The sequence below is a fragment of the Scyliorhinus torazame genome, chromosome 21, assembly GCF_047496885.1.
Source record: "Scyliorhinus torazame isolate Kashiwa2021f chromosome 21, sScyTor2.1, whole genome shotgun sequence".
NCBI lineage: Eukaryota > Metazoa > Chordata > Chondrichthyes > Carcharhiniformes > Scyliorhinidae > Scyliorhinus > Scyliorhinus torazame.
In genome coordinates, this window is record NC_092727.1 from 20241487 (window position 1) to 20260265 (window position 18779).

The window sequence follows — 18779 nt, forward strand, 5'->3', positions numbered from 1 at the left end:
GTCCCTGGCGCTGTGAGGCAGCAGTGCTAACCACTGTTCTACCATGATGGATGGAGGAGGGGGTTAATGATGGGGAGAGAGGGAGCGATTATGAGAGAAGGGAATTTGGACAGTGGGGGAGGGGTCCGTGAAGTTGTGGGAAAGGTGACTTCAGTAAAAATGATAATGGAGAGAAATGCATGTCTGTCACCATCACTCATTTTACACTATCCCCAATAAGTAAAAGCTGATCACAAATGCTGGAGGACCCAGTACTTCCAGAACTGTTGAGAAAAATACACTTGCTCCTATTCTGGTAGATTAAGCAAAATCAGCTATTATTTAGATTGGATCAGATTCTCCTGGGTAAATTTGCTGTCAGCATCTGAATGAGGAACAACTCTTGGCAAGATACCTGTACATTTTTAATGGGGACATCTTGTGATTGTCAATAATTTAGTGAACAGAATGGTCGCTGACCGCACGCTCATCCGTAGCTTCTGCTCGCATTTACATGTCCAAATGTGTTCATAGTTACTGACTCAACACATTGAGCTCAAGGACTGTTAGCTTATACCCAGTGTGCTGCAGTTCGTTTCCCTGTAGAATTATAGCTTAATTGCTTTGTTCTCCAAGATAAAAATGACAACCTCTTTGTCTTCCCATTGTCAGGAGAGTTCTGCTGTCTTCGTGCAGACACTCATCAGGTGGTACCCCATATGTTATCAGGAAATGATTTAGATTTCAAGGAAACCTCAGACACAATGGCCCAGAGTTTGTCGTACAAGTAATGGTGAGGCTAACAGCACTCACTGTTATTAAACAGTGAATCAGACAGCAACATCTGTCAACTGCATATCCGTGCTTAAATCAGAAAATCAGGAAGTGGCTGTTCTAGCCTGCTCCTCTAGAAACGTCGCTTTTACAACATTTCACCAAGAGAGTTGCATTCAAACATTTGGAACTGTGACTAGCTAGTACACTTCATTCAATGTAAGTAAATTTTTAATGGTGTGGTAGATCTTAATTACTGTGAAACAACCTCCCAGCCACTGGAAATCGCCTTTTACAAATGTGGGGTCTCATTCTTTCACATTTTCCTTCCGTCTTTTCCGTTTATCTTTCTTTATGCCATCTTTCTTTCGGTCATTTTATTTTGATTTCTGTATATGATTTTACATTGAATTAAACATTCCCACTTGGCATTACTGGGATGTCCCTAAGTTGCTCAGTGGCCAGTATTCAACCTGATTGGTGAAAGAGGTCTGCTTGCCTTATTGACACAGGTCCAAATTCCATAGGGGCTTTTCACAGTAACTTCATTGAAGCCTACTTGTGACAATAAGCGATTATTATTATTTCAGAGGGTGTCACACTGAAATAGTTTTCTAATCACAGCGAAATTCCAGTCCAAACTTCCATTGAAAATTCAAGTGTAATGAAAGGCTGGTGGCATTTGTTCGCCACTGACCACAAAATCTGGACCATTGTGCGGTAATAAAAGTGTTCTGTAAATCGGCATAAATTGTGGCTTTAGACTCGATTATGGAAATATGTTTGGCTCACTACTTCAGTCCCCATATAGTGTACACCTTTTGCTATTGGAGTCTTTGTTAATTCTGAAGCAGCTGCCAAATAGATTACCAAACACGCTTGTGCCCATTCAACCACTGAATTTGACTTACCTTCCAGAATACAAGGACGTCTTCTACCCAAAATAAAAGGTCCTTCAAACTGAGAGGTCTCAGTAAGAAGCAACACACCTTCACTGCAACAGCTTTATTGAAGTGATCACAGAATCCCTACTGTGCAGAAGAAGGCCATTCGGCCCATCGAGTCAGCACTGGCCTTCTGAAAGAGCACTCCACCCAAGGTTGTTTGATCCCCCCTCTCCCAATAAGCCCTTAACCTAACCTACAATCCCTGGACACTAAGGGGCAATTCAACATAGCCAATCCACCTAACCTGCACATTGGGACTGTGGGAGGAAACCGGAGCAACCGGAGGAAACCCACGCAGATAAGGGGAGAAAGTGCAAACTCCGCACAGACAGTCACCCGAGGCTGGAATTAAACCCAGGTCCATGTAGCTGTGGGCAGCAGTGCTAACCACTGTGCTACTATGCCGCCCTGTATGCATGTGATTTTCGCAGATCCATCCTCCCTGCCCAGTCACGCCTAGCATTTTAACTGGTGGATCAAAAGATACTTGAAAGAGAGAATTTTAAATTCAGGAAAAGGCTATTTAGCCCTTTGTACCTATTCTAGCGCTCCAAGCGACCCACCGCTCAACAAAATGTGATCGGAAGTAAGTGAGTCAACGATGCTTGTTTCATACGAGTCTTTTCATATATTGTAGACACTATCAGCTACAGAAGAATTAGCTACGATCAACTTAAACTGCACTCAGCCTTCACCCAATAATCAATATTTATGTTTTAATGGTAACCTTTTATCTAGATTGCATGTCAAGTAAGCTCTCAACCGGGTCCTTGCTTCTACTTGACCTTTCTCGAATCTCCGAGAATTGTGCTGCTTGTGACACAGGTTCTCGGTTCATTACTGTGGCCTTCAGTGTGTAAAAATGATGTGGTATAACAAACAGAGCTTTATCTAGGCATACATTTTAATCCAGTCACGGGGAAGGATGATTATTGATCGACACCAGAGAAAAGTAACTGCAGCAAAAGTAATCAATCCTCCTGCAATTGAATTATGCACGATACTCAGCAACACAATAAAAAAATGAAAACAACAAGGTCTCCTGTATAAATAAATGGCATGGGAATATGGATCCTGGCAGTTGTGATCCATAACTTGAAACTAATTGATGCATAATAAGATTACATACCCATGAAGTCCTACGCCGCTGCGACTTTTTGTAAGGTCTGTAGGTTCTTTACACAAAGATGGAATGCAGTGGTTAGAGTTACTAAAGTCAGTTAAACCACTTAGCTGTCACAAACTGCCACAACACATTGCTAACAACATTCATTTTGTGTAACTCTATCCAACGCACACCATGTACAATGGTGTCTGTTAACCGAGCCAAGTCGGCTTGAGGTAGAATATAGTGTTTTATCAAAATCTTGCCGTCATTTATTGAGGAAAAGAAGTGTTCAATTGCTCTGATTTTTAACAAAATGTAAATGTGTTTCTTTAAAGTCACTGGGCAGGATTCTCCGTCGGCCGATGCCAAAATTAGGAAAGGTGATTGGTGGAGAATCGATCGTGAAGCTAAAATTGTGGCTGATGCTGGGCGCACGGCAGAATACCATGCTCCATCATCTCGACAGCGGCATCAATGCATTCCACTCCGCACATACAGTAAACGCTGTTTGCATATCATTGCATATCATCAGTATTCTCTGTGGCCTCAGTGGCAAGTTTCACTTGTGGTTTCAAAAATCGGGAAACAGGCGCTGTGGCCAATGAGGGAGAGAGAGGCGTTAGGACATGCAGATGCATGATCGTGGCCTGCTGGATCTATCACTGGCGACACACGTGCCATGGGGAACTTCAACTCAGAGGGATCTCACTTGCTCGCCCAATGCCAACCTCCACCTCGGTGAGTGCCCTCTCTACGGGCCCACCGATCAGATCCGGTGCTCTGCTGCGGCGAGGGCCACAGATCCGTGGGTCCCCCTCCAATCTTTTCCCTCCTCTAGGGGTTGTGGGCCACCTTCTCCTGGAGGGGGGGGGGAACAGTAAAGTACAGTGTTAGACAGTCAGACGCATGCAGCACAGATGGTGGGTAGCACCCAGCCATGGCGGCTGGTATTGGTGCTTGCGCGTAGTGCAGGGTGGGGGTTCGGTCGCCCTCCAGGTATGTGAGGCGGGGTTTGGTGCCAGGGGCGCAGTGCTCCCTACTCATACTGGCTGCCCTGAGGAGGTTTTGCTGTTTTTTCCTGCACTGCTGGCTGGTTGTAGTGGTGTTGCCCTTGGCGTTTGCGACCCCTGCCAACTGAGCCTAGGCCCGGTGCACAGGGCAGGTTGCAACCTCCTTCCTGCCCCAAGATACAGGGTGGCCCGGCTGCCCTCCATGGCATCCAACAGGGTCTCGAGTTCAGCATCAGTGAACCGAGGTGCCACTCTTCAGGCTGCCATCTTGTTGGCTGGGATGAATGCGTGTAGGGAGTGGACTGCTTATATGTGGTGCAGCTTGTCAGCCTCTCGAGTGTCAATCCCGACCCCGGCAATTCGGACACCATTTTTCATTGGAATTGATCGTGTTCCACATGACACCAGTGCTAGCCCATTAACGGTTCCTGAATTGCTCTGGGAATGGCGCCAATTTTGTTGTTGTGGAAGTCCACCAATTCTGTCCTGGCGTCAGCACTTAGTTTCTGGAATGGAGAATCCCGCTGCCTTTCGTGCAGCACAGTGACGCAGTGGTTAGCACTGATGCCTCACGCTGCCGAGGGCCTAGGTTCGATCCAGGCCTCGGTCACTGTCCGTGGGGAGTTTGCACATTCTCCCCGTGTCTGAGTAGGTCTTACCCCCACAACCTAAAGATGTGCAGGTCATGTGGATTGGCCACGCTAAATTGTCCCTTAATTGGAATTTGAAAAAAAAATTTAAGCATCTCTTTGAAACAACGACCATGACCTAGCAGATATGTAAGTGTCAGCCACAACAGTTTGGTGGTTTGCTCATTGCTGCCGTGGTTATTCTTTCCCCAGAAACATTGAAGAGCGACTGGCACATTTTCCACTTCGGCCAAACGTACGACTGGCAGTCCAGGACATTGCCAGCCTCCATAAAATTAAATGACCAATTTCGATCTTCTTCCAACTAGACTTTATGGGCAGCACGGTAGCACAGTAGTTAGCACTGTTGTTCACAGCACCAGGGTCCCGGGTTCGATTCCCGGCCGGGTCACTGTCTGTGCGGAGTCTGCACGTTCTCCCTGTGTCTGCGTGGGTTTCCTCCCACAAGTCCCGAAAGACGTGCTTGTTAGGTGAATTGGATATTCTGAATTCTCCCTCCGTGTACCCGTATGGGCACCGGAATGTGGTGATTAGGGGCTTTTCACAGTAACTTCATTGCAGTGTTAATATAAGCCTACTTGTGACACTAATAAAGATAATAAAGATTATTATTATTATTGTTAACTGATCATTATCACGTTGTTATTTGTGGGGACTTTGCTGTGTACAAATCGACAACTCTGTTTCTTACCTTACAACCGCGATGCCGCTTCAAAATTACTTCATTGTCAGTAAAACAGTTTGAGATGTCCAAGCTCTGGGCATGATCCACTGGCCACATTGTGCTCTCTCTTGAGTGCCATGTGGCCAGTGGATGCCGGAAGAGGCCTCGCACAGGTTTCCCGGCAGTCTTCACGCCTTGTGGGAACCACCCAAGTCCCGCTGGGCATCCGAGTCAGAAACACACCTGTGGTGATATGCGCATAGGCATATTTATGTATTTCTGTACATTGTTGCACCAATGTATATATTTGTACACAACAGCACCAATGTACATAGTCGCTGATCAAAATATGTAGTGAAGCTATGGCCTCCCGTCAGTAGGTGGAACCAGACACCCATAAAGACATATATATACCGGGGTACGAATGAGAGTGGCACTTGGTAGCAAGATGGACAACGGGACAGTCACATCTCTTGTTAGCTTCACAGTAGCATAGACATACTTGTTTGTACATAGAATTGCATGGTTACCAGACTGCGTGTCAAGAATAAATATTGATTACAACCACAGCTTCATGTTCTCTGTGTGCCTTCATAATCAGGGGAGTCATGGAACACAACAACAGCCACAAGGGGCGTGACCAAATGGCGTTCACTGAAGCCAGTTTTAAACCGACTTTGGTGAGCTCACCCAGGATCCACCGGCCTCCCCAGGGAGGCCGCATCCGGGAGCCATTCAACACAGGTCCACACAAACGTGGGCCCGGGCCATCGGAGAATCATGGGTGGTCATGGTCAATGCAGGGTGGCTCCCTGGCCCTCCCCCTGGAACATGGGTACCAGTGTGACAGTGGAAGGGTGACCAGGTACCATGGTGGCATTGCCAAGAGTCAGGGGCCGGGGGGCCACGTCCATGAAAGGAGACTGGAGGGGGGGGGGGGGGCGTTGAAGGGTGGGGGTGTGCAGGTTAGGTAAGTAGGGACCTCTGAGAGGTTGGGGTTTGAGGGGTGGGGTTCCTGGAAGGGGAAGGGCCTGTAAGTGGGCTTGGGGGGGCCTGGAGAGTGGGGATCCCCCAGAGACCCAAGAGTTGGGTGTCCTCACTTCAGGGGGGGGGGGGGAGTGGGGTAGTGCCCATGGGTGGGGGGGGTAAGCTCACTTAGAGATCGGGTCACCCTTTCAAAATGGAGGCCCGACCTCTGAGTTCAGCTCCCCAGTGCTAAGATGGCCAAACAGGGGAGAAATGTGCTACGGCCCAAAAAGGTGATTATGGGCTGGATTCTTCCGCCCCACCCTGCCTGCCGCAAGATCACCACGGGTGGGACGTGGACTATGTAAATGTCCATTGACATCGGGAGAGAATTTCCGGTCACTGGGCATGGCCGGAGAATCCCGCCCTAAGTGTCATTGAGTAGCAGTGGGGAACTCGCCAGCAGAGTCAGCAAGAAACTCCCTGAAAAACCCGCCACAAATTAACTTCGAGATTTTTTGGGAGAATCGTGCCCTCTGTCTCTCTAACGATAGGTCAGCAGCAGACTGGAAATTCTTTGCAGAGTCAGGACTAGCATGAATGCTCCTCCTTATCCCCTTTATGTCGATGAGAGCACCTCTCGGCATATTTTGGAAGTGTTCAGCAGCGGTTCAATGTGTAGGATGAATGGGGGGTGAGCGTGGAACACGTTCCACACAAAGACCCGAATTCTCCGGTTATTGGGATTCTCTTTCCCCGCCGGCAATGCACCTCCATCCGTGGGTTTCCCGGCGGTGTGGCGGTGACTTCAATGGGAAATCCGATTGACAGGCGGCGGGAGTAGATAATCTCGCTGCCAGCGAACTGCGCGCCGCTGAGAAACCGGCGGCTGGGGGACCGGAGAAACCCACCCAAAAACTGCATCAGGACCCGGTTTAAATATTGAATTAAGATTCTGACCCTGTGTTGAGTAGCAGCCCCGGCCGCACCATTTGAGCCCCACTTGAAAAATCAAGTTGAACAAGCCTTAGGCCAGCAAATGATTTAAAATTGTCATGGGACAACTATCCTGATTCTCAGCCTGCACAGGAAAAATGCAAATGAAAATTGTTCAATCTTATCTTTTTTTTAAATAAATTTAGAGTACCCAATTCATTTTTTCCAATTGAGGGGCACTTTTAACGTGGCCAATCCACCTACCCTGCACATCTTTTGGGTTGTGGGGGTGAAACCCACGCAGACACGGGGAGAATGTGCAAACTCCACACGGACAGTGACCCAGAGCCGGGATCGAACCTGGGACCTCGGTGCCGTCAGCCAACATGCTGCCCTGTTCAATCTTATCTTTACCATTCTTCCAAAACCATTAATGGAAAAGCTGTGTCACCTGTTTTTGCTTTGCACGTTTGGTAACTTACACTTGTTTGTACTGAAATACGTCTGCTCTTTCTGTTATCCACTTTCAGATTGCTAAACCTATTTTGTTATTTTGTCATTCCCACTTTGAATTTAGTACTGTCTGCAGATTTAATTCATCTGCATTCAGTTGCTGAGTTCTGAGGTGGGATTTTCTCCGTTAGGTCATGTTACTGACCTCAGCCTCAATTCCACGTCGAAACCCAGAGTTGACCATGGCAGGGTGGCACTTGCGATTTTACCAGAGACAGCGGACGAAGAAGCAGCCAATGGGAGCCCCGCACAATTAAGGATGACAGACGGACAAGGGAAGCTGGAGGTCCAATCAGATGGCGAGCTGCAATATCCAGTCGGCAGCCCCATCAGGAGAGGTGGGCAATCCTGAAGCAGGCAGGAGCCTGCAAGGGCATTTCAAGGTGGAGGCCCTCATTGTAGCTTTCCAGAAAATTTAAATTAATGCATGGCCATAGCTTTCAGGCCATCATGGCAGAGGGCAAACCTCACCACATGATGGCTTGTGCTGCAGTGACGGCCATTGCATCCTGATGGGGCCATGCTGGGGTGATGGAGAAGAGGTGGTGATGGTACCACCCTGCCCCCCCAGGCCCCACCTTCAGTTCCATTCGGAATCTGGCCTCAGCTCTGTCATCTCTGCTGTTGATGCTGCCTCTGGCAACAGCACTCAGAGGCAGGAATGCATCATGTGACTGGCCCAACCCAAATATCCAGGCTGGCAAGTGGCAAGTAACATTTCGCGCCACACAAGTACCAGGCAATGACCACTTCCATCAACAGGGAATCTGACCATCGCCCCACGACGTTCAATGTCATTACCATCACTGAACTCTCCAGTGTCATCATCCGTTGACCAGAAATTGAACTAGACTAGCCGGATAAATACTATGGTCACGAGAGCAGACCAGAGGCTGGGAATCCTGTGGCAAATAACTCACCTCCTGACCTCCAAAAGCCTGTCCACCACCTACAAGGCACAAGTCAGAAGTGTATAATGGAACCCTCTCCACTTTCCTGGATGAGTGCAGCTCCAACACTCAAGAAGCTCAACACTTTCCAAGACAAAGCAGCCCACTTGATTGGCATCCCTTCCACAAACATTCAATCTCTCCACCACCAAATCACAGTGGCAGCAGTGTATACCATCTACAAGGTGGGAAGACCACCAATCGGAGGTTTTGCTGTGTGGCGATTTAAGGTGATTGCTCCTTTGAAGAGAAACACAGCAGGAGAGGGTCACCTGTCTTAAGGGTCCAATTGGAACGAGGGTGGATGGTCATCTCAGGGGGTCGCATTATCTCTTAGGCAGAAGACATCTCGAAGACATATGGGGCCTGGGGCCGCTAGGGGGGAGGGGGGGGGGGGCGCTGCTGTTGGCCTCTGTACAGCTTTTCTTATCGATAAATATTTTTATGTTTCTAATGAAGTTTGTGAACATGCAAGATTACACTCACCATCCTGACTTGGTAATATTTTGCTGCTTTGTTGTTCCTTCACAGCTGTTGGGTCAAAATCCTGGAAATGACTTCCGACCATCAGGTGGACTGCAACAGTTCAAGAAGGAACTCACTACCTTCTCTCTTTTTAAAATAAATTTAGAGTACCCAATTATTTCTTTCCAATTAAGGGCAATTTAGCGTGGCCAGTCCACCTAGCTTGCACATCTTTGGGTTGTGGGGTTGAGACCCACACAGACACGGGGAGAATGTACAACTCACCACCTTCTCAAGGGCAATGAGAGATGGACAAGATGTGCTGATTTAGCTGGGAACCCCTGCATCACAGGAATGAATTTTTTTTTAATTTGCTCGGTGTTGTAGCTCAAAATCCAACTTTGCAAACCAGAAATATTCAGCGCCTGGTCACCAAAATAAACCTGAGACAGCAGTAATTCCTGCAGGACTTTCCCTACGTACACAGAGGCAGTCAGAGTTTTTGTTTCTTTCTCAAATCTGTCCTTATTAATGTGCTTTGGGATGATATTCTCCCAGTGAATACTCGAGTCTGGGGCGAAATTCTCCGACCCCCCGCCAGGTCGGAGAATCGCCGGGGGCTGGCGAGAATCCCGCCCCCGCCGGTTGCCGAAGTCTCCGGCACCGGATATTCGGCGGGGGCGGGAATCGCGCCGCGCCGGTTGGCGGGCCCCCCGCTCGATTCTCCGGCCCAGATGGGCCGAAGTCTCGCCGCTAAAATGCCTGTCCCACCGGCGTAAATTAAATCACCTACCTTACCGGCGGGACAAGGTGGCGCGGGTGGGCTTTGGGGTCCTGGGGGGGTCACGGGGCGATCTGGCCCCGGGGGGTGCCCCCACGGTGGCCTGGCCCGCGATCGGGGCCCACCGATCCGCGGGCGGGCCTGTGCCGTGGGGGCACTCTTTCCCTTCCGCCTCCGCCACGGTCTCCACCATGGCGGAGGCAGAAGAGATTCCCTCCACTGCGCATGCGCGGGAATGCCGTCAGCGGCTGCTGACGCTCCCACGCATGCGCCGCCCGGAGATGCCATTTCCGCGCCAGCTGGCGGGGCACCAAAGGCCTTTTCCGCCAGCTGGCGGGGCGGAAATTCGTCCGGTGCCGACCTAGCCCCTCAATGTTGGGGCTCGGCCCCCAAAGATGCGGAACATTCCGCACCTTTGGGGCGGCGCGATGCCCGTCTGATTTGCGCTGTTTTGGGCGCCAGTCAGCGGACATCGCGCCGTTTCCGGAGAATTTCGCCCCTGATTTCTGAAAACTCAAAAGTTGAAATGATGACTTAATTGGAAGTAATATTGGGAGAGATGTAAATTCAGTTGTGATTCTTTGTCACCCATTTCACATACTGCGGTATCCACCCACCCTATGGATGTTTTTTGCAGACTCATGTCTATCAGGCAGCTGTCCTTTTTGTTCTCAAATCATTATTCTATGAAAAATAAATGAGATAAGTCATTTGGATTTCCTACAGACCATGGAAAATCTGCACTGCCATGGTCGCTTTATTCAACTTCCTTAGTCTCCGAAGAGAGGCAAATAACCATTGGCCAGCGTGGTAGCATGGTCCCTTTAAGGGGGCACGCTCCACGGACTGCGTGACCGGCTTGGGGCCATTGGCATGGATGAGCACAAACCCCAGCCAATGAGGTGTTTGTGTGGGACACTGGGAACACTGGGAACAAGCCCCGGCAGCGTGGACCAGGGAGCTGAACTAGGTCGGGATTCTCTGGTCGGCCAGCTGAGTTTTTCTGGGCGGCGCGCCCTCGCCAGCAGTGGGATTCTCCTTTCCTGCCATCTTCCAAAGGGAATTCCTATTGTGGCCACCCCACACCGCCGGGAAACTCATGCAACAATGGAGTTGGCAGTGCAGACAGGCGAGAGTGGGGAGCAGGAAGGAAAGCAGTGTGCATCCGGGGCATCCAACCTGAGGTGGTGACACCCCCTTCATGTGCCACCCACCAGGCCCAGTGAACCTTCTTCCACCCACCCATTACCTCACCTTCCATAGGTTTTCTGCTCCCTCCCCAGCCAAATTCCCTCCCTGGCCAAATTCCCGAGATTTACCTGAGTCCCCGTTCTCAGGGATCCATTGCTCTCACCTGAACTCGAAACGTTAGCTCTTTTATCTCCCTACAGATGCTGTCAGACCTGCTGAGACTTTCCAGCATTTTCTCTTTTGGTTTCAAATTCTAGCATCTGCAATAACTTGCTTTTATCCAGTGTATCATCAAAGGAATGGGCATGGCCAAGCTCAATCAGGCGTTGGCACTCTGAAGTGCTGTGCCATTGCAGAGGAAGCAGGGAATCAGCAGAGCTCATCCCAACCAGAGTTCCCTTGCGCCGCAGCCATTCGAAACCTCTGGTTCTCTGCCCCACTCAGGGTAGAGGACTCACCAGTGACCCCCACCCCTCCGGATCACCAGCTGTCTCCACCTGGTGAGACTGGCACTGCTGATTGCCTCTGCCTCTATCTCCCAGGCAGTGTTCAGGAGGGTGTCCCTCCGCTCCTCATTGGCTTGGAGCAGTGGGTCCACCTTAGACTTCTGGGACGGCATTCTCCGCCCCCCCCACCGGGTCGGAGAATCGGTGGAAGGCGGCGTGAATCCCGCTCCCGCCGGCTGCCGAATTCCCCGGCGCCGGGGTTTTGGCAGGGGCGGGAATCGCGGCGTGCCGGTCGGCGGCTGCTGGAAGCACCCCCCCCCCGGCGATTCTCCGGCCCGCGATGGGCCGAGTGGCCGCCCGTTTCCGGCGGATCCCACCGGTGTAAATCACAACAGGTCCTTACCGGCGGGACCTGACTCCACGAGCGGCCTGCAGAGTCCTCGGGGGGGGGGGGAGCGCGGGGTGATCTGGCCCCCACGGTGGACTGGGCCGCGCATGCGCCAACTCGTGCCGGCCGGCGGAGGCCCTTCGGTGCCAGTTGGCGTGGCGGCAAACACTCCAGTGCCAGCCTAGCCCCTGAAGGTGCGGAGGATTCCGCACCTTTGGTGCAACCCGACGCCGGAGTGGTTCACGCCACCCCTCGGCGCCTGAGTGGCCCGTCCCGGCGGTTCGCGGAGGATCCCGCCCCTGATCTCGGGGGGAGGAGGGAGGGGGGGACAAGTCTTCTCTGAGCCATCTTGGTGGCTGCAGTGAGTGCGTGGTAAGTGGAATGCTTAAAAACAGCTCCAGCTGCCGGGCACTTTGGCGCTCACCCTGGACCCAACGGTTACAACACCCGCTGGCCTGGGAATTGCGCAGAATTTGTGCTAGTAGAGTGCTGGGACATTAGCATGTCCTGAATTGCTCCACAAATAGCACCCCCAGCGGGGACATGATCCGCATCCACTTCAGTCCCAGCGTCAACACTCTCATCCGGAGAATGTCACCCATCGTGTCTGTAATGCGATCAAACATACGTCAGAAGCATGTTATCAAACAACATTTGGCAATGAGCTACATGCAGAGATGTTGGCTGGGATTCTCTGTTGTGGGTCTGCCTCACTGGCGCTGCCAACGGGGATGGAGAATTTGTTGCTCAGCCAAACCTCCCATTCACTGCAGCAGACAGGAGAATCCCGCCCATTAGGACAGGCGACCAAAGGTTTGGTCGATAAGGTAGGAGTGTCTTAAAGGAGGAGAGAGAGACTGAGAGGTTAATGAAAATAATTACAAAGTTTAACAATGAGAGGGCTGAATGCATGACCACCAACAGCGGTGCGATTAAAATAGGGCATATTGAGGGGAAAGAAAGAAAGACATGAATGTAAATTCTATGAGCTGGTGTCCCTGCTGCAGAGCCTACTGTCTCTATGGAGATAGAAAACTGGTGTTCCCATGGTGACACAAAACTGGGATGAGATGTGAAACAGTACAGCTGACCCACAACTACCTGTTTCCCGCCCTCACAACAGTTAATGTGCCTGTGTCAACGTCCCCTTTCTGCGAATTTAATGGAAGCATTGGTCCATTTTTTGTCATCTGGACTGAAAAGATCTGCTATGAGTCTGACTCCAACGTGGTACACACTTCCGTGCCAACCTATGTACTGGCATGCTTCCACTGGTGGAACATTGCCCCTGCCTGGAGGGTGGCATCAACCTGCAAGTCTCTGAGCTACGGCTGGCATTGCTGCCAAACCAGTCTCGCCCCTGACCAGACCATGAAAGCACTTCCGAGATTTTGGGAGCATGCTAACCACCTTCCACAAAGCACATAATCATCTATTAATCTTGAGAGAAGTAAAATCGATGCAGCTTCTCTTTTTTTATCTCTATAACCTTGAAGGCCATTATTAATCAGATGATCATCTAGCTTTTCTTTTTAATAAAACAGGAGTTAAATGACGCAACATTAATTGCTTTTGCTGGCGGCCGATTTCTCATATCCGTGCCCCAGTGAGGAAAATGTTTTCCAATTTGAAGTCTGGCTTGAGGCTCGTTCATTTTGCACTTCTGACTTTTAGTTTTGGGGGTCACAATGTAAGTTGAGGTAATGTGCATTATTTATAACTTTCTAATGTTTTGGCTCCCGGAAATCATGCCAGACGTTTTACAATTAATACAATTCCAAATTTTGTGTTTGAATTATCAAATTATAAGGCTTTTTACTTCTGGTGTGTAAGAAAAATGAACAATTAGATGATTAAAATGAAACGAAGGAGCCAAACTGAAGCTGTTTGGTCAGTCTTGTTTTCTAACCTTGACCTAAATTTGGTCCTCATTCTTAGATGCAAGAAATATTTTTGGCCTGAATGTTACATACATTCCCCAGCCCCAATCTCTGTCAGTGAGGGTTTAGGCAGGGGTGGGATCATAAACTTTCAGGGACGAGATTCCCTCTGGGTTCCCACCTCCCATTCTCGCAGTGATTTTAAGCTGGGCCGGGCCAGGCCAGGCCTACGGGCTGTTTCTCGCAGACCCTCAATTTTCAGGTTGGCGGATGGATTGAAGCTCCCTGGGGAAGTCGGAAAATAATCTGGGGTGGGAAGGCAAGTGCACCTCCATCAGAAAACCCCCTTCTAACTGGGGACACCCCCATCCACCCTGAAGACTCGGTGATCTCTAGATCTCTAGACTTGCCTCCCCGCTCACTTCTCCCTTGAAACTAGCCCCCCACCCCCACCCCCACAGGCCTTCCCGGCCCTCCCCATCCTGGGAGCCCTTTCACTCCAGCTCCCAGATTTGGTATCAGGTCTCCTGGTGTGTTTCATTTTTCGGCCACTGCAGCGCTGCTGCTGCAGGGACTGGAGAGCTGCTGGCCAATCAAATCAGCCTGAAAATCTCCACGGCAAGGCAAGCACCCCAAGTGAGGGCAGAAGTCCTGCCTAATGCCAATCAAGGCTCCCTGAAATCATACCAGACATAAATTAGCAGCGGGGCAGTTGAAATCAAGGGAAGATGTGTTCCCCACCAACTTTTCAAAACGAGAGAAGCGAGCCCCCACCATCCTAAAAGTTCAGGTCCTTGTCCACTGCTGAAAAGAGAGATATGCTGTTGAAGTTTTTCATCTTGCACTCATCAGGACAGATACAAGAATGCCAAATTTCAAAGGAAGCGACAATATATACTGCATGAGTAAAGACTGCTTGTCGGTTGGCCAGTCATCTCTGATTGGTCAAGGCTTTACCATGGAGAATTCACAGAGGGGTATTGTTCCCCTGGCTTTTGTTTAATTAAAAATGTTCAATGCCTGGGCATGCCAGGTCCCTGTATATGAATATGTGTAGCTTCTAGCAAGCGTAAATGATCCACACTGTGAGCCCGACCGACAATCTTAAATTGGTTGTCAGGGTAATTCTTAGTACACTCAGGATTGTTTAGCAGGTGCTGCCCAATCACAGAACCACATTCAATGTCAAACATTATGTCCTGAGTTTTGCACACATGGGTTGGTTGAGTACGGTCTGTCTATTGTAAACAGCTGAAGGGAGATGCTGTCTGAAATTGATATTCCATATTATCCATTTCTGTGGTAGGAAGAACTTCCCTTTGGCTTGATGGTAACATTAGTGGAAAATACCACCCCTGTTGCCACTGATAGTAACAGCATGAAATGGCAACCTTCGCATCTTACTCAAAAGTTTGAGATACCGTTCCATGGGAGTTGAGGTAGATCTTGCAGGACCAAAAGTGGTAGCCTTAGGCCCATTCTTGAGTATGCACAATGCACAGTGAGTAATGATCTGATAGCGGTAGCTATTATCAGGATAACTTTAATGCACCGTATTTCGGCATCTAACCTGCATAGCGAGCAAATGGCCCCGACTTTATTTACTAGATTGCTGATAAGACCAACCTTATGACATGTCGGAATCCCAATTCATTTATTGCTCTTTGAAGGTGGGTTTCTGCCACACAGTGATAGAGAACCTGGGGTCAGTTAGCTCAGTTGGCTGGATGGCTGGTTGGTGATGCAGAGTGACGCCAATAGTGCAGGTTCGATTCCTATATCAGCTGAGATTATCCTCAAAGTCCCCGCCTTTTCAACCTCGTCCCTCGCCTGAGGTTTGGTGACCTTCAGGTTAAATCACCACCAGTCAGCTCTCTCTCAAAACGGGGGGGGGAGCAGTCTAAGATCCTCAGGGTCTGTGGTGACTTTCATTTCAATAGAGAGCAAATTAGCGGATTTCTCAACTAGAATATCGTTCCATTTCAAAGGTGGTTTTGAGCATGGAATAGCATACATTGACATGCATGATAAAATTATTATGGGCAGCTGCATATTCAAATGTAGCAAAGTCTCTAGGTCTTGGAAATATGCAAGGGGTAGGATGTTAGGTGTCAATCCATCAAACAAAATGTTCATGCGAGCTGTGCCTTGAGGGAAACCCTTGGCAACATCATATATTTGGCCTAACGTTAGGTGTGATTCTGTGACTGGCAAGCTCTTGCTGAATGATTCCAAGTGTGCTCAATATTACAATAACAAACAATTCATGATTAGCAGTTAAGCTTACAAAGTAGCTCACTTACACTTGCTAGAAGCTACATATATTTTCATGTGAGGGTCCTGTCCTTTACAAGCAGAAAAAAACATGAATGGGCATTGCACCTTTTTTAATTAAGTAAAAGTATGGAGAACAAAATAGCTCACTGGTGCATTCTCCATGGAAACACCTCAACCAATCAGAGCTGACTGGCCAACTAACTAGTACCCTCACTTCATGCAGTATGAATTGTTTCTGTATTTGAAACTGGTACTCTTCTCCCTGCCCTGATGAGTGTAAGGTGAAAAGTTTCAATAGCACGTCTCTTTTTCAACAGTCTTCAAGTTCAGGACTACCAACAAATTATCATTGTATAGCTTGAAAATTCCCAATTGCCAGAGAGCTGGGGTAAACAATGCAATACAGGCCTTCCCCGCTGCTAGCATTCTTTATCAACCTTTGGTAGCTGTAATAATTCAATGTGAGCTTCCCCTTCACTCTGTGCACAGATGAGGCAGTGGACAATTAGTGCTGTTTTAAGGGACTGCATTGGCCATTAAATCAGCTGAATTCTCACCTACAACCTAAAGAAAATAGTTTTTGAGTGGGAAAATCCTGCATAATAGAGGACTCCCATTGCTGAATTTACTGCTGCTGCACTTAAACTCACTCTTGGAAAATCGATGGACAGGTGGCTGCCCTCTTTGGCAATGAAGGCACATTCGGTCCCTCACTGAAGAGTAGAGCGATTCGGAAATCATTTAAGAGAGGAACTCATCATTTCCTGCCTCAGCATAACCAATTCTGACAAGAGTGAGCAGCTTCAGGAATAAGTGCTTTAACATTTTTCTTCAAATACAGGTTACTCGAGATCTATTCCCTAAAGAAGGAGGTAGACGTGAAGAAATAACTGGAGCATTCAACACTGGGATCGATAGATTTTTGTTAGATAAGGGTATCGGGGTAAATCAATGTGACATCAGCCATCATTTGATTGAATGGTGGAGCAGGCCCAGGGGGCTGAATGACCTATCTCCTGATTCTATGTTCCTAAATATACAAAAGTTTTGTATGAAGCATTATCAAGGAAAGAATGCCCCAGTTCTTCTCCAATCCACAATCCAAGTGTGCAACATTAACTGGGCAGAAATATATCATCCGGGAAGAGAAAAAATTAATGGAGTTACCCACACTTGAAAACGAGAATTTCGAACATCAATAGCTGTCTAGAATTGGAAATAAGTGACTCAGTACCATATCTATAATTTAATTTTTTGAGATGTTATTGATAATCTTATTGCTCTGTAATGTGATATGTTGCTATGGCAAAATTAGGGGTACAGTGAACAATCACTTAATTAACTGCACAATGCACTGGTTTCATAAATCTCTTTCAAATATAATAACAAATCTTCCTGCACAAACAGAATGTGGTGTCACTGATGCATTATTTCTCATCAGAAGTGAGAGAGCAGCCAAAATGCACTCCGATTCATAAAGACAGACCAAATACAAAATCAATTTGAAATAAGCTGATTCAGATGAGTTTAAAACAGTTCTATATTTTTTTCGCTCTAGTTTGCATTAATTTGGAGTGAAGTGGCCCGTTCGGTAGGAAACATGACATACTCCCTGCTCATTTTTTCCACTCGGTGAGGGATCTTTAATCTTTGTTTTATGGATGTAACTCACAGAAACAAGGGAATGCTCTCCGCCATCTCACTGTGAGCATTGGGAGCTGCTGAGAGAGTGATTTTTTTTCATATTTCAATAAGTGACAAGACCAATCGTTTTGCCAGTTATCTTTCCCCGGAAGAATGAAAGAAGTCTCTGTGCAATATATCTTACTGTGAAATAATATGTAGGCCTGAATTTTCTAATGGATGAGTGGTACAGGTTTTTTGGCAGTGGCAAACAAGTCAAATCCCCAATTTTAAATGTTTGCATGGCAGTAGCTTGCTTGTATCCCCGCTAATGGACAATTAAACTCGCAATCAAATTAAGCCATTAAGAGCAGAATTCCCTGGAACTAGTCAGGAACAGCATAGCTACAACTACGTTCTGCTAGAAATCCAAAGGGCTCGAGAGATACAGGTAAAAAAACAAATTAAAAACGGCATCATGAGTCAACAAAGCAATTTAAAATGTTAATAAAACCCTAAGATTTATTTTTCGGGGGCAGGAAACTAAAACATGGTGCAGTTATGTTAAACTTGTATTGGGCCCTGCTTTAGGGTTACGGCTAGGGTTAGGTCAGACTGCACTTAGAAATTACCATGCACAGTTCTGGGCTTCATAAGAGTCCAGAAGGTACAAAACAAATTTGTAACAATGCCGCCAGAATTGGGAGAGTGCAGCTATCAGGTTGTTCCTCCTTCAGAAAAAGAGAAGACTTTGAGGAGACCTGAATGTGGGTCTTAATATTACGAAAGGGCTGAACAGGATTATTTTGGAGAGAATGTTCCACATAGAAGTTTTAAACGTTGCCTAGCTGTGGGTGGGTGTTGTGTGTGACACACTGTTTGATGGCAAAAGCATCAAAATGAAAGAGTTAACTTAAAAATGCCTTATCTATGTATAAACCAGTAAGTGGCCTATGACACTGCATGTTCAATGACAAATATGTATTCAGGCAGTCACGCAATAGAACTGTAGTTTAATGATGAGTATCGCCTTGAAGTTTGCTTTGCTTTCAAACTGTTGCTAAGCAATATTGCACAAGTCATGTGTGTAAATGCCACCCTCTTTGAATATTTTTGTACAACTGCCTCCCAGTCAGTGGGGGGGGGCACAATGTTAGATCTCTGGCATCGTATGTGACAGAATTTAAATTATAAGATGTCAATTTTGAAAAGAAAATGTTTTCTGACTCCT